The sequence below is a fragment of the Trachypithecus francoisi genome, unplaced genomic scaffold (assembly GCF_009764315.1).
Source record: "Trachypithecus francoisi isolate TF-2019V2 unplaced genomic scaffold, Tfra_2.0 Lachesis_group19, whole genome shotgun sequence".
Classification (NCBI taxonomy): Eukaryota; Metazoa; Chordata; class Mammalia; order Primates; family Cercopithecidae; genus Trachypithecus; species Trachypithecus francoisi.
Window position 1 is genome coordinate 8,317,498 of NW_022681464.1, and position 15,593 is coordinate 8,333,090.

The window sequence follows — 15,593 nt, forward strand, 5'->3', positions numbered from 1 at the left end:
TCAGTTTCTACTCTACAAAATGGTCTTTTTGTAGAAGGAAGGAAGGAAGGAAGGAAGGAAGGAAGGAGGGAGGGAGGGAGGGAGGGAGGGAGGACAGACTAGCTCTGTCACCCAGGTTGAAGCGCAGTGGCACAATCTCGGCTCACTGAAACCTCCACCTCCCAGGTTCAAGCAATTCTCCTGTCTCAGCCTCAGTAGCTGGGATTACAGGCACCTGCCACCAAGCCTAGTTAATTTTTTTTTTTTTTTTTTTTTTTTTTTTAGTAGAGCTAGGGTTTCACCATGTTGGCCAGGCTGGTCTCAAACTCCTGACCTCAGGTGATTTGCCTGCCTTGGCCTCCCAAAGTGTTGGGATTATAGGCATGAGCCACCATGCCTGGTCTCTTTCATTTTAATAATAGTAAGATTATCACTAATAGTATGATTACTATCATTGGAGATAACACTTAGGGAATGGTTACTACACAGAAACCAGAGTCAGTCCCAGGCCTATCAACTAACGAGGTCTGTCTTACCTAAGTCAACCTTTGAATTTATAGAATGGATGTGTTGGACTGGATAAGAGGCTCTCAAATGTTTACTTTTGGCCTTTCAATAAAAGCTTACCTTATCAAAACCAGGTAGTAAAACAGCACAATGGGAACTGCTTATCCTTCAGAACTCAGCTTCAATATCCCTTTCTCCAAAAAGATTTCCCTAGCATTTCCAGACTAGGTCAAGGCTCCCAGCTCTATGCTCTTATTGCACCCTGTACATCTCTTTCAGTTCCTTATCACAACTGTCTTTACATAATTCATCAAGCAACTTGTTTGATTTCCGATTCTCACTTTAGACTGTCAGCCCACAAGGGCTTGTGTCATGACTGTCTCATTCACTGCTCTGTTCCTAGGGTTTAGCGAAGTACAGGACTCTTACTGAGTTCTTAATAAATATGGAAGGAAAGGAGAAAGGAAAGGACGGGGGAAGGAAAGGACGGGGGAAGGAAAGGACGGGGGAAGGAAAGGAAGAAAGGGAGGAGGAGAGGGAGGGAGGGAAGGAGGGAAGGGTATTTTTGAATTATATATTCCCACTACTTCCCAAGAGAAACCCTACTTTGATGATCTCTTCAGCTGGATTGTAAGCAGTATGAGGGCTTTCTCCATATTCCTAGTGCTGTTCTTCAAAGCCCCTTCAATATGACAGCCAGTATTTTATTCTCCATAGCACTGTCTCACCAGAGGAAGCACAGGCTCAGCATGAGCAGCCCTTTAGGCATGCACCTCAAGTGCCAAACTCTGTTCTTCCTATTCTACTGGTACATCTCGGGATGGGAAGGAGAGCATGGGGGCCACCTTGTCTCCCCAGCTATGCTGATGCCCGGGAAGTTCTCCTCACCTGCTAGGGGTCCACCAAGAGTCTATGATGACATATCCTGGATTTCAGCTCACCTACCTTCCCAAGGATCACAGTCCTTGGCTGCAGGGATATAGAAGGGGAAGTTCTTCCAGAGCAAGGAAAGGTAGGAATTACCTAGGCTAAGGCTGGGATGGGGCTGTGGAGAGGGAGAAGAGAGTCTTCCAGGTGAGGGAGCAGGTAAAGACAGCATTGCCAAGAAGTAGGAGGACTTGAGAAGTTAAGAGGAGAAAGTAACAGGACTTGCTGCTTTACCTTGAAGGTCAGATTAAGGCCCCGGGTCAAAATCTGCAAGATGAAATTAAACAAAGAAATGCAAAGTATTGCAATTAAGTTAAACAAAACAGTGACTGTTGCACAGGTGCTAACAGGGAAGAACAGTGGTTTCCAATGAAAACATGTGGGCGTGGGCGAGTTTATCAACTCATCACAAACTTAACATGAATTAACAATGTAATATAATTTCTAAAAAAAGAGCAAATTAAAATCTTAATGTATTAATAAAATGTTAACATCCCTATCTAGGAAAGTGTTAGACCCATCAGCACTTCAAGCCCCTTGTTCTGGCCTCCACATTTTAAAAGGAGCATTGAACCTGGTGAGTATCCAGAGAAGTAGAGTGGGAAGATGCTGGGAGCTTCCTTCTATGAGGAATGATGGAATCAGAAATTCCCTGGGGTTCCTTGCAAGAACTTCAATATTCTTTGATGGAACTGATTTCTTTTTAAATCACTAGGAGTTCCCACTGGCCTCATCACGCCTCTGAATTCCAGGGCTTCTGAATTTCAGGGGCTTTGCTGAGGTGCGAATCAAAGATACAGCGTGTGCAAGTGGTGAGAGTTGGTGGAGGCCACGGGCCTTCTCCCTGTCGGCCATTCCTCCCCTTCTCCCAAAGTGGCCCTCTGACAGGGTAGAAGTCCTTTACAGCTCTCCTTGATCCATCTTCCTCTGACCAAAGCTGCATCATTGACTCTTGTTTGCCTCTAACTTCCAACTTTCTGGCTTCTTGTGCAGAAATATCTGATGAGATGAAAGAGCCAGGTCTCCACATGCTGACAATGCCAAGGGCCTCCTGCAAATGAATTTCCGCTGCAGATACCAGAAAGGTAGTGATCGGGCCACAACCTCCACAACCAGGACTCAAAATAAAAAACTTTTTTTCAACATCTGCGGAGAATTTCTGAACATTCTGATTACCAAGGACACTAAGGTCAGATTAACCACACCTATTTCATTCACACATGGATCCTTGGGTCCACTGATACCTGAACACCAAGAAAATCCTTGTTCAGCAGACATTTCTTGAATATCTCATACTCACTCCTCCCTATGCCAGAGGCTTAAAAGAGAATAAGAAATAGCTCTTCTCATACATGGGTAGTAAAAGTAGTTTGATTGCTTTGGAAAAGTGTTTGGCAGTATCCACTAAAGCTGAGCATATGTATGCCCTGTTACCTGGCAATCCCACTGCTAGGCATAGGCCCTATAGAAGCACATACAAATGTTTACCAAAAGACCCATGTTAGAATATTTATAGCAACATTATTTGTAATGGCTAAAACTGTAAACTACCCAAATGCAGATCAGCAGTAGAGTAAATAACTAGATTGTGGTATATTTCCACAGTGGACTACTGTACAGCTACGAGAATGAATAACCTATAGCCACACACAAGCATATGGATGAATTTCATAAATGGAAAGCTGGGCAAAAGAAGCCAGACACAAACAAGTTCATACCTTATGATTCCATTTACATAAAGTGCAAAACTAGGCAAAACTCACCTATTCTTGGGAGCTGTTGCCCTTGTGGCTGGAGGAGGCTAAAAGGGGACATGGCAGGGGCATTGAGGCGCTGGTGATGTGCTGTTCCTTGGTCTGGGCACTGGTCACATAGGTGTGTTCAGTTTGTAAACATTCAGCAAGCGATATCCTCAGAATATGAGTATCTTTCTGTATGCATGTTAAACAAATGTTTTAAAAACCCACAGATTTGGTCTAGGAGCACAGAGTTTATTGGGCAGATAAAAGAAATGACAATAGATATTGTCTTAGCTCCAGCTGCCATAGCACAACACCATAGAGTGGGTGGCTTAAATAGCAACAATTTATCTCGTGGTTCAAGACCATGAGAAATGTCTTTCCAGCATCATCAGGAGAGAAGGAATCCTGAGAGGTTGTCTGGTTCAACCCTCTGCCTCTGGCAGAATTGTTCCTAATCCCCCAAAACTGAGAACCAACTGAGCTTTCTGACAATTGTCTAGGGAGAGCCACATTCTACCATATTCTCTCCTTTCTTTTTCAGTGGTAGTTGGAAGTCTGAGGTCAGGGTGCCTGCATTGCTGGGTTCTGGTAAGGGCTCTCTTTCTGGCTTGCAGATGGTCACCTTCTCACTGTGTACTCACATGGCCTTTCCTCAGGGGTGCAGGAGGGGGGAGAGAGGGAGAGGGAGAGGAAGAAACAGAGAGAAAGAGACAGAGAGATCTTCCTCTTATAAGGCCACCAATCCCATCAGGTTAAAACCCCATCCTTAAGATCTCATTTAAGCTTAATTACCTGCTAAATTCCTGTCTCCAAATATAGTCACTTTGGAGCTAGAGCTCCAACATACGAATTGAAGGGGACACAATTAGATCCCTAGCAGGTACCATGCAATAGGAGCAGGAAATACAGAAGTTATCACTAGACAGCATGGGATACAGGCCATGTGGAAGTCAAAGAGTAAGTAGAAAGATGAGCTTACCAAGGGCTGAAGAACTTCCGGAAGGGGAAGAACTTGGGAGGCTTGTTGGAAGAGCAGAGATAGGAGCTGTCCACATGAGAGGCTAAGGAACTGGAGGGAGAAGCACAGTATGTTCAGGCTGCAGGGAGACGTGACGGACAATAGCAGCTTTTTGTGAAACGAGTCATCTTATGTCAGCTGGGCTTGGAAGACTGAACAAAGCAGAGGCTGGAGAAGAGGCCAGAAACTGGAAGTCCTGTTGAAATGGAGGCAGGTGGTCAGTAGGCAGGCAGTCAGGGATGTCCTGTGCCAGGGGCTGGATGACGGGCAGGCAGAGAGCATGAGGGGAGGCATGTCCAGCAGTGAATATGAGGATGAGGATGATGATGAGGATGGGAGGAGGCCGCAGCAACAGCATACAACAGAGGCAGGTTGGGGCCAGACTGAGGTGGGGCTTGCATGCCACACCAAAGGATTTGATCCTCATCTCATGGGTACTTTTAGGGAAAGCCTGCAGAGATGATTAACTCACAAAAAGGAGGCCTGTCCATGCGTTGGCTGGCAGCCATGCTCATGCCATTTCGATGATATAGCAAAATCTGCCTCTGCTGAATAGGAAATCCTGTACCTCAGCTGCATTTATGAATGCTTATCCCATCATCACTCAGTAATTTTAATGAAGAATTTGTCCTAGGATCAGACTCCTCAGGTTGGAAGGGCCTCAGAGTCCCTAGTCTAGCATCCCCTGACTTAGTCCTGCCATTCACTAAGGGGTTAAATGAGTTAAATCTGCACTTAGATCTGAGTAGAAACACTTACAATTACATTTGACATGATTTTCAGAATGTCCTGTTGGTAGTGTTAGCAGTTATGTTGGAGGAGCAGATGTTTGGCTTGTTAGATCCCAACCTAACAGGTAGCTTGAGACAATAGCAGGTGTCCTCGCAGAAGCAGTGTGGTGCTATAGAATGATGTTGCCTTCCATCCTGAAACACAGCCATATCACAGGCTGAGTTTAATTTTTAAATGCTTACAACATGGTGCCTTGATCTCCTCCCTGACAATAGTCTTCAGCCTCCTGGCTCTACCTCCAACAGGTTAACCTCAGAAAGGTTATAAATTGACATCACTAAGACCCAAAGGCATGGCAAGGAAAACCCTCCCTGGAATACTCTGTTAATAATACTGAATTCTTGCTTAAGGGTTTGATTTCTCTCAAAAACACTCATTCCAGGAGACTTTACATCACGGAAGGAATTTATTCACCAGCAGTCCTCCTTGCAGGGAGACAGGACAGATTAACGTTGACCGCTCCGCATTCTTGAAATGCGTTCTTCCCTCTTGGTTTTCCTCCTACCTCCCAGGCCTCTTCAGTCCCTTCATTGGTACCTGCCCCTTTGCTTGCCATCTCAGTATTGGCCAGCTCAGATCTCAGCCTGGAGGTCTTTTCTCATCTCCATTTATACTCTTTGGATGAGTTTATTCAGACCCAAATCTTTAACTATTTCCAGTGCACCTATGACTGCCAGGCATGTGTCTTCAGGCCCCTGAGGAGAGACTCATGCATCCTCTGGCTCCCTGACATGTGCACCTGCTGTTGGCAGCACCTGGGGCAAACCCCAGCTAATATCACTTCCCAGCTTCTTTAAATTAAAAGCAATGTCCTGAAGCTGCCCTTCAATGATGTACATGAGCTGGCCCTTTTCTATGTCTCCATTGTCACCTCCGGCCACCCCCTCTCTCAATTCTGTTGTGTTAACTCTCCAGCTGTTTCCTCCATAGGGCCTTGGTGCTTATTACCACCACTGCTGGAAAGTTCTACCCCAGGACTTCAAGTGCCAGGCTCCTTCTCATCATTCTGACTCACCTAAATGTCACCTTGCTAAGAAGTCTTCCCTGCCCTTCCCATCTCCACTCACCGACTTCCTATCTCATGGCCCTGTTCGGTATCTTCACAGCATTCCCCACTGTCTGAAATGAGCTTGTTTGTGTATTTGCTCACTAGTTTATCCACTGCCTCTTCCTCTAAACTAGCCTCTGGGAGTGCACAGATCTCACCTGTCTCATTCAACACCCTATCCCCAGTACCAGAAACAGGACCTGCATGTAGACAAAGCTGAATATATGTTTGTGAAGGAATTAATAAAATCATCTGAAGAGAGTACAGAAAAAGCATCACAAAGGGAGGAAGACACTGAAGACCAACCTCCCTCACTTCCCAATGTCCCTAGGGACCAGCTTTGTTCTACACCATGCATGGAGGACACAGGTGCAGACTGTGAAAGGCCAGGAACTAGAGACCTCCAGTGCGGCCACAGAGCCCACAGCCATAAGAGTACCCTCCAAGAATCAGCAAAGACAGGTGCAGGCCCAGCTGGGGCAAATGAAGATTTAGAAGAATTGTGCCATTTCTTCACATGACCAGAGGCCATGGACTCTGGGAAGAAAGAGTTTGCAGTGTTCCCTGTGCCTTGCACATGCACATTCCTGCCCGAATACTTGCCTCTCCTTCCTCAGCAGGCTGTTTCCGCTCTTCTGCTACAGGCTGATAAATGACCACTCAAAGATATCAAGAACTAATCCCTAGGACCTATTAATGTTATTTTTACAGAAAAAAAAAAAGTCTTTGCAGATGGGATTAATGATCTTAAAAAAGGGTAGATGATCCTGGATGATGCAGGTGGGCCCTAGGTACAGTCATGTGTTCTTACACAAAAGACACAGAAGGAGACTTTACACAAACCAAAGAGGAGAAGGCAATATGAAGGCTGGGGCGAAGAGTGGAGCCACAAGCCAAGGAATGCCAGCAACCAGCAGACACCAGAGGAGGCAAGAAATGGACTCTTTCCTGGAGCCTCCAGAGGAAACATGGCCCGGCCAACACCTTGATTTCAGCCCCACGAAACTGATTTCAGACTGCTGGCCTCCATAATTGTGAGAATAAATTTCTGTTGTTTAAGCCACCAAGGGGTTAGTAACTAGTGAAAGCAGCCACAGAAAATGAATACAGATTGTTAATATGCAGCTGAATACCTCCTCCTCTGAGTATCACCCTCATACTGCCCTGCCCCCTAGGCTAGGCAGGGGCCCTGCCACAAGGCTCCAGGTGTATTAGGGTTAATCCATGTACCTGCCGTCCTCATCAAGCTGTTAATTCTCTGCGGACAAGTGTTGTGTCCTCTCACCACTCAGTCACTGAGTGCATAAGACCCAGTAGGTACTTAATCAACATTGAATGCAACTAAATAAAACCCCTACAGTTGTCCAACAAAGAAGTGGACTGGCACAGGAAGTAGTGGGCTCCTCTTTGCTGAGGAACCAGGCCAGCACTGGTTGTCCATCTCTGTGAATAAAAACAAAACAAAACAAAAAACCCCAAAGTAAAATTGTTTATGTACCAATGTAAAAAGAAATCTAAAATATATTAAGTGAAAGAAGTGGCATGTGGAGCAATGTACCTAGAATGCTTCATTTTGTACAGAAACTGGGTGAAAGGAAAGAAGAATTTCTATCAATATTTGCTTTCTTGAGACACTCTGAGAGGGTACCACAGACCCCATAACAGTGGTAATGGAGTAGAGGGAAATGCACTAATGAGGTATGGGGAAGGGTTGTCACCGTAGCACTTTTCACATTTTTATATTAAATAAAATTAATTTTTAAGAGCTCTCCAGGTAATTCTAGTGAGCACTTTTAGGAAGCAATGATTTGGGGCAAATGTGGGAATGGTCCTTTATGACATCCATTCTGGTTGGTGGATAATAGCAGGGAACTGACATTTGCATCTTCATTCAATCAATACCCCAGGATGAAGTTCATGCTAAAATATGACTGGACTTACCAAAGGCCTATATAAATTCCTGGCCAGTGTGTCTAAGATAGCTAACCAGGAGAAGCACTGCCTGAGCCTCACGTCACAGCTAGCTGGTGCTGGAACCAGGAGAGGTCCACACAGAAAACCTCAAGGAGGAACCCTGGGTCTCTGCACTGGCCAGCATGGGCTTTCCGGTATTCTAATGAAAATCCCTATTCCCATCTAGTGTCACAGGCATCTCTCCCAGGTGATTACTGAATATCCACTTCCTCCCGAAGACAAAGACACATCATCCCATCACTGTTTCTGTCACTGTCTTGTGTGAGTCTTCCTCTCCCACCCACCCTATCCACCACGCCTTCCTGTCCCCATCCCAGCTCCAAGCCACAAAGAGATACCCAGTCACAGAGCTGGCCACCTGGGACTTGGACTGAGCAAATTACATGTTTAAAAAACAAAAAAAGTCAGAATGAAGCCCTAAGGGTTCAATCTTTCCTTACCATTGTTGGAGCAGATGGGGAAGGACTGCCTCATGAAAGCCAGATTAGTCTGCTCTGGGATCAGCAGGGCTGGGTGGGGAAGGATCTGGGCTGGAAGGGGCCAGGAGGAGGAATGGGCAGGATGGAGGTAGGGAAAGGCACACAAGGGTTATGGACTCCTCCAAGGTGGGAGGTGGTCACCTGAGGTGCAGCTCCCTCTAATTGTTGTTTTCATTTGCTCCAGCCCAGCTTCACCTGCCCCCATATGCAAGGACCCCATGTGCTAACACATGGACACACTCACACACACAAGCACACACTAACAAAGCACTCAATAGCACAAACACACGTCCATGAGCCAACAAGCACATCAAACACACAGGAAAGCAACGTTCAGGCCCAGAAGTCAGTTTTGTTCCAGGTTATTCTCGTCCTAGTCTGCCACTAGCTATACAACTTCAAGTAGATCACTCCTCTTTGGCCCAAATCACTATCTGGACTAGTATCCTCATCTGTCATTAAATTTTCTGATATTGGCTTCATGATGCTTCCACAACCCAACTGCTTCTCATCATCTCCACTGATATGCCCCCATTCAAGCTACCCTCCCCCTTGCCTGGATTACTACAACAGACACCTAACTGATCTCCTTGCTCCATGCTTTGCCTCCTATAGTCTATTTACTCACCAGCCAGAGACATCTTTTTAAATCCTAGCCAGATCATGCCACCCTTAGCTCAGAACCCTGCAATGACTCCTGTCTCACTGAGAACAGAAGCCAGAGTCCTTGCAAAGACCTGTAAGATCCTTTGTGGTGCTCCACTATCAGCCCCCATCATCTGTCTGATCATCTCCTACTTGCCACTCTTCCCGGCCCCACCAGCCTGTTCCAACCCCTGTTCTCCTTGCTATACCTCAAACTTGCCAGGCCAGGATCCATCTCAGGGCCTTTGCACATGCTGCTCACACCCCAGGAATGAATGTTCTTCCCTCAGATATCCACACAGCTATTCCTTCACCTGTTCCACATCTCTGCTGAAATGCCACCTTCCCAGTGGAACCTTCACTGACAACCCTATTTAAAATACCATGCCTTTTCCCCTCTGAGACACTATCCAGCCTTCTTACCTTCTTGATTTTCTTTACACAGTTATCATCGTGTAACATAATATATATTTTACCATCTGGTTTATGTATTATGTGCTCCTCACCTCAAACCAGTGTGTAAGTCCCATGAGGCCAGGGATTTTAATGTTTTACTCAATGTTGCATCTCTCCTCCCTTTCACAGGGCCTGGCATGTTTAAGGTGCTCCAAAAATGTTTTTTGACTATTAAATTGGTAGGGGAGGGGAGAGAAGTGATAGGAATTGCAGCAAATTATCATTCCAGTCTCTGTCAGTGCATCCTATGAGTCTCTAAGCCCAAGACCTGCCAAAGGGCAGCTCTGGCCACCTGCCAGGCACCCACACCAGCTCCTCTCAATTGTGGGCCACAGTCTGAGAATGCCTTTGCTGCCCAAAGCCCTGTCTGTCTCTGAACTTGGGAGGCTCTGGACAGGAAAGAAGAGAGATAATTCCTGCCGTCCAAGAGCTGATCCTCTTACCTGTGTTACATACCGAACCAAAACTCCCAGAAGACCAGGTTGGTAAGTGTGACAGGAATAAACACAAGGCAAACAGAACAGAAAAGTGATCCATCACTAACCAATACAGAGGTGAGATTCGAGTTGAGTCTCCTAGTGAAAAGGATCTGGTTCTTCTGCAGAGAAAATTGGTGTACAGGGAACCACTAGCCCAAAGTCAAATGCTTTGCATTTGGCATCTATCTTTTCTAGGATGGAGCCAAGGCATATGAGGTATGGTTTCCATGCAGTTCAGCAGCCACTTCTTTTTTTTTTTTTTTTTTTTTTTGAGACGGAGTCTTGCTCTGTCGCCCAGGCTGGAGTGCAGTGGCCAGATCTCAGCTCACTGCAAGCTCCGCCTCCCGGGTTCACGCTATTCTCCTGCCTCAGCCTCCCGAGTAGCTGGGACTACAGGCGCCCGCCGCCTCGCCCGGCTAGTTTTTTGGATTTTTTAGTAGAGATGGGGTTTCACCATGTTAGCCAGGATGGTCTCGATCTCCTGACCTCGTGATCCGCCCGTCTCGGCCTCCCAAAGTGCTGGGATTACAGGCTTGAGCCACCGCGCCCGGCCACTTCTGACAATAACCGACACGATAGTGGCGCTGTTTCACAATTCTGTAGGCTTCTTATTTTCGTATTTGTTACTGTGTTTGCTTTCGCAGTAGTTTTCTACTACAAACAGAAAAGGAGATATTACCTGTGTTCTATAGATGGGGAAAAAGAGACAAAGTCAGGCTTTGCAACTAACTTGCATCACAGACTGGGGTTGGGTCCCACTTCTGGCCCCAGCAAGAGCCAGTCAGTAAAATATATATTATGCTAGACGGTGATAACAGCACTGGCTAACCATCCATCCATAAAGGGCCAGAACCACTTCCCAGCCTGATAGGCCCCTCTGAAGCCAAGAACTGGCCTCTAAGACTTAAGGTGGGCTGCTAGTTGCTGAGCATTGCATTGCCACCAGGGTTCACAGCAGACATGATGCATAAACCTAGATAGTGCAACAGTCTCCCTGTTCAAGAAGCCCCATCCCTGCGACATCACCATGGCTGGGCAAACAGGTGGAGTCACAGTCCCCAGAACTCCCACGAAAATACACAATTGGGCAATACGGACTAAGCTACCACACAGTAGTTACTGTATGATACGAGATTCAAGGCAGTGCTACCTTGAATTTAAGGAGGCAAATCCAAAATGGGAAATTCTCAGTGAGTAGTTTGTAGGGAAAGGTATGATGAACACAGAGATGCACCACCCAGATCCCCTTTCAAGAAGGACTGGTGATGCTGCTGCCAGGAACACAGTTGGAGGTCAGCCCTCTGCTGTCAGCCCCTCCAGGATCACCTTGGCTAGAGAGAGCCACCGGGCCCCAAGTCACATCCTTCCAAGGGCAGCCCACATCTAATGACAGATGAAGATAGGAGTGTAAAGGCCAGGCTATTTCCACCTAATATGAAACAACTCCGATGAGCCATTTTAGCCCCAGAACTCCCCCTGGGATCAGCCAGGCTACAGCTGGCATGCATCACAGACCAACTTCTATGCAACAGGAGCTCTACCAGTGAGCTCCTTTTTGAAACTAACAGTGTCATAGATGGAGTGATGTGGCCCTCAGAACAACCTCACAATGGCTCCAGCTGCTGGGTCTGCCTGAGCCTGACTTTTCCCCATGACCAGCCTCAGAGGTGCTTGTCACCATGGCTCCTTAGTCTATGTCCCTTCTCCATCCTGCTCCCCCCTCTTAGTGGGGGCACACTCATCCTTTGTTTGGTAAGTTGCCCTCGGGAAGCAGAAGATATTGTTTACCAGCACAATTCATTGGAATCCATTGTTTCCACTGTAGAGCCAGTTAGACAAAGAAAGGGCAGGGTAATAATTATCTATGACCAGATGGCAGCCAGCAGCCAACCCAGAAGGAATTAGATTTCCCATCCAGACCCTATTGGTGCCCTAGGAAACATCTCACCCTTCCCCTCTGACTCCCCAGAGCATCTCAAGACAACTTTTGCTCACTAAGAAGTCCCCCATGATAGGAGGGAATTGGGTAGAAAAAAAAAAAAAAAGCCACGCCAGGGTCAAAAGACTTGGCTTCCAGTTATCTAGCACTCTGTTGGGCATAGGACCAGAAGCAGCTCACTTCCTTTCTCTTGTTCAGTTTCTTCATTTGTAAAAGAAAATAACTGATTCCTGTTTCACTAAGGATGCTCTCAGTTGCAAGTAGCCAAATCCTCAATTTAAGTTGGCTTAAGTCGTAAGGAAAACTGTCATTTTACTCAGCAAAGTCAAAGGTGGAGACCCCAGGTTCAGCTCAATGATGCTGCTGAGGCCCTAGTGTCTTTCCCTTGCTCAACTCTGTCCTCCTCTTGTCAGATATAATTTAATTTAATATCTGTCCCCTCGTGTTCACAAGATGGCTTCCAGGGATAGTAGAGCTGGGTGCTTTCTCATTCCCACACAGCAGGAGCTGGAAAAAGAAATCTCCCCCTGGTGCAACTGCAGTCCTTTCCTTCAATCTGATTGGGCCAACTTGCCCATCTCTGGACCCGTTACCACAGCCAAGAGGATGCCAGGCTGATTAGCCAGGAGTCATGAGGATCCTCCTCTGAAGCTGGAGATGGTGTCAACTGGGCCCATTTGAAAGAAGGAGTAGAGAGAACGGAGACTCCATACTCCTCCTGTATATCACACACAATAGTGTGTGGTTTGTTTACGGATTTACCATCTGACACCTCCAGGTGATGTGCAGAATAAAGTTGTGAAACCCATCTCTCATTGCAAGGTATTATAAACAGCAAAATGAGAAAAGCTTGATAAAAACCAGAGTTATATTGGAGATATGCCATACTTATTGTAGTTTTCTTCCGGGGCACTTGAATCTTCATTCCTATGGAACTGACAGGGGATTTTCTTGGTTCCTGCCTTTCAGGGACTTTGTGTGATTTGCCCAGAGCAGACACTGTTGACTACCCACTCCACCAAAAAAAACAACAAAAAAAAGAATTTCCTCTAACCCTGCAAATATATACACATCTACTTTTTGTGGCTGACAGTTTCCATTTTGTTTTGGTGTCACTCTCTACCAAGCCATATATTCAGGAAAGGTGGCCCTTCTCCCCAGACCACCAGGGAATCAATCATCGGTCTAGACCAATCACAGTTGTCTCAATCCCTTTGACAATGATTAGTTTAGGGAAAACATGTGATCCAATCTTGGGCAGTAGGACCTGAGAAAATGTCAGCTGAGAAACTTCAGCTAATAAAGAAGCAAATGGGAGAAAACATCTTTTTTCTGGAAGTCACTTAATGTATATGTGATGTCTGGTACCACAGCAGTCATCTGTGGCCATGGGGGAACCTGGTAAGGTGGGTAAGTCAAACAGATTGCAAAGGCTGAGATGTCATTGAGCTGCTGTACTATACACCTCTGGAACTGCCATAATTCTGGATACCTTGTTCCATAAGCTAAAAAAAAAAAAAAAAAAAAAAAAAACTCATTAGGTGTTAAGTTTAATTTAGTTTATTTTCATTTACTTGCAGTTACTTGCAGCAAAAAGCTCCCTAGTGATAAAAAACTTGGCATTGGGTGTCAGGCTCCCTGGTCCTAAGTTGTGTGATATTCTCAGTCATACCACACATTAGCTGCCTCAAATGGAGTCCCAAAGAAAACCCTAAAACACATAAAGGGTTAACTCATAAAGGAAGTTACAAGGCCCAGTTTGACCCATGTATCATATCATGGAGTATTAGCAAGAAGAAATAGATTGATCATTTTACCAAATTGGGGAAAGTGTAAATTGAAAATCAAGGGGAAAGAAATGGATTCGCCCAAGAGAAGCCTCTGCTTTTGCCAGATAAGAGCTGAGTTCTCAGCCCAAGGAAGCTAAAAGAAGGGTAAGATCGTTCCATGCAAGTGTGGACACTAGGAATCCTCTGACCAAATACTACTGGCCTCATCTGCGGGCACATCACCTCTCACACTAAGAATGAGAGAGGACACAGGTTTTAGTCCCAGCCTTACCACTACTTTTCTTTTTTTTCTTTGAGATAGAGTCTTGCTCTGTAACCCAGGCTGAAGTGCAGTTGCGCAGTCTCAGCTCACTGTAACCTCCACCTCCTGGGTTCAAGCAATTCTCCTGCCTCAGCCTCCCTAGTAGCTGGGATTACAGGCAGGCAGGCACCACCATACCCAGCTAATTTTTGTATTTTTAGTAGAGATGGGGTTTCACCATGTTGACTAGGCTGGTCTCAAATGCCTGTCCTCAGGTGATCTGCCTGCCTCAGCCTCCAAAAGTGCTGGGATTACAGGTATGAGCCACTGCAACTGCCCCCAACCTTACCACTACTTAAACTGTTGTCCAGAAGCAAGCCATTGACTACCTTGGGACTCAGTTGTCTCACCAACAAAGGAGTTTAGTAATCCACCCCAGAGTATCCCCAGGGCTGTTTTGAGATCACATTAGTGGATTACGAAAACAGCTCTCTCCCCACATTTTTTAATGTGTCCAATGTATTGGGCAGTGTTCTCAGCATCCATATCTTTGTTAACTCACTGAATCCTGACAACAACCCTATAATGTAGGACTATCATTATCCCCACTTTACAGGAGGAGACTGAGGCAGGAGACTGAAAAACTAAGTAACTTGCCCAAGATCACAGAGCTAAGTGGTAAAACTAAGATTGGAAACTCAGGTAGAGGCTGTGATCTATGGCATGATGCCATATGATACAATCACCATATTAAAAAATCCCCAAGAAAGGAAGGTCACCCATGACCCTCAATGGCAATAAATCATTGCTCCCATGGTAGCTTGCTTGTCAAGGGGAGAGGTCAGCTGATGATTCTCTCTAGTAACAAGCCCCTGGGATGCTGCATCTTCAGAGGATTCAACTCTCACAGGTTTCTCTGCCATTCTTCCTCTGCCCATCCCTTCTCAGAAGCCAAGGAAACCAGGATCAAGTCTCAGGCCCCTTCCCTGAAACCAGGGTCCACCCCTGGGTTTTCAGATTCTCCCTCCCTCCTCCCACATGTCTTAGCCCATGTTGCTTCCTCTTTACCTTTAGCCCGAAGTATGAGTGGGAGGGAAGCAAGGATGATGAAAGTAGGGTTTGTTCTAAGTAAATGATGTTCTCAAAAGCTGAGAACTAGCAATTAGACATTCCAGGCAAGTCGCCTGAAAGACATCCACCAAGGTCTAATGTTCCTAGAAAAAAGTGTAAGGTACATTCTGGACCATTTAATACTCTAGCTTCTAAGGAAACAAAAAGATGGAATCACCTAATAAGGACTGGTTTTGTAGACACTGATCAAGTGCCTCACATCTTCATTCTCTGGATTCCTGCTCTCTAGGCCAAATCCAACCCCTGGAACTTTCCAGGCCCAGCAGGCTGTAATGAGCCCAACTGAACTTAATGAGCTTGTCATTATTCATCTCCGCTACAGCCAAAAAGAGGAGCACTGCATGGCAAAAATTTTACACAAACACACACGTATACTGCCTAAGTAGTAAGTATTTCTTGACTCAAGTGTTGCCAAAATCAATCAATCCACAGAACAGAAACCCTCC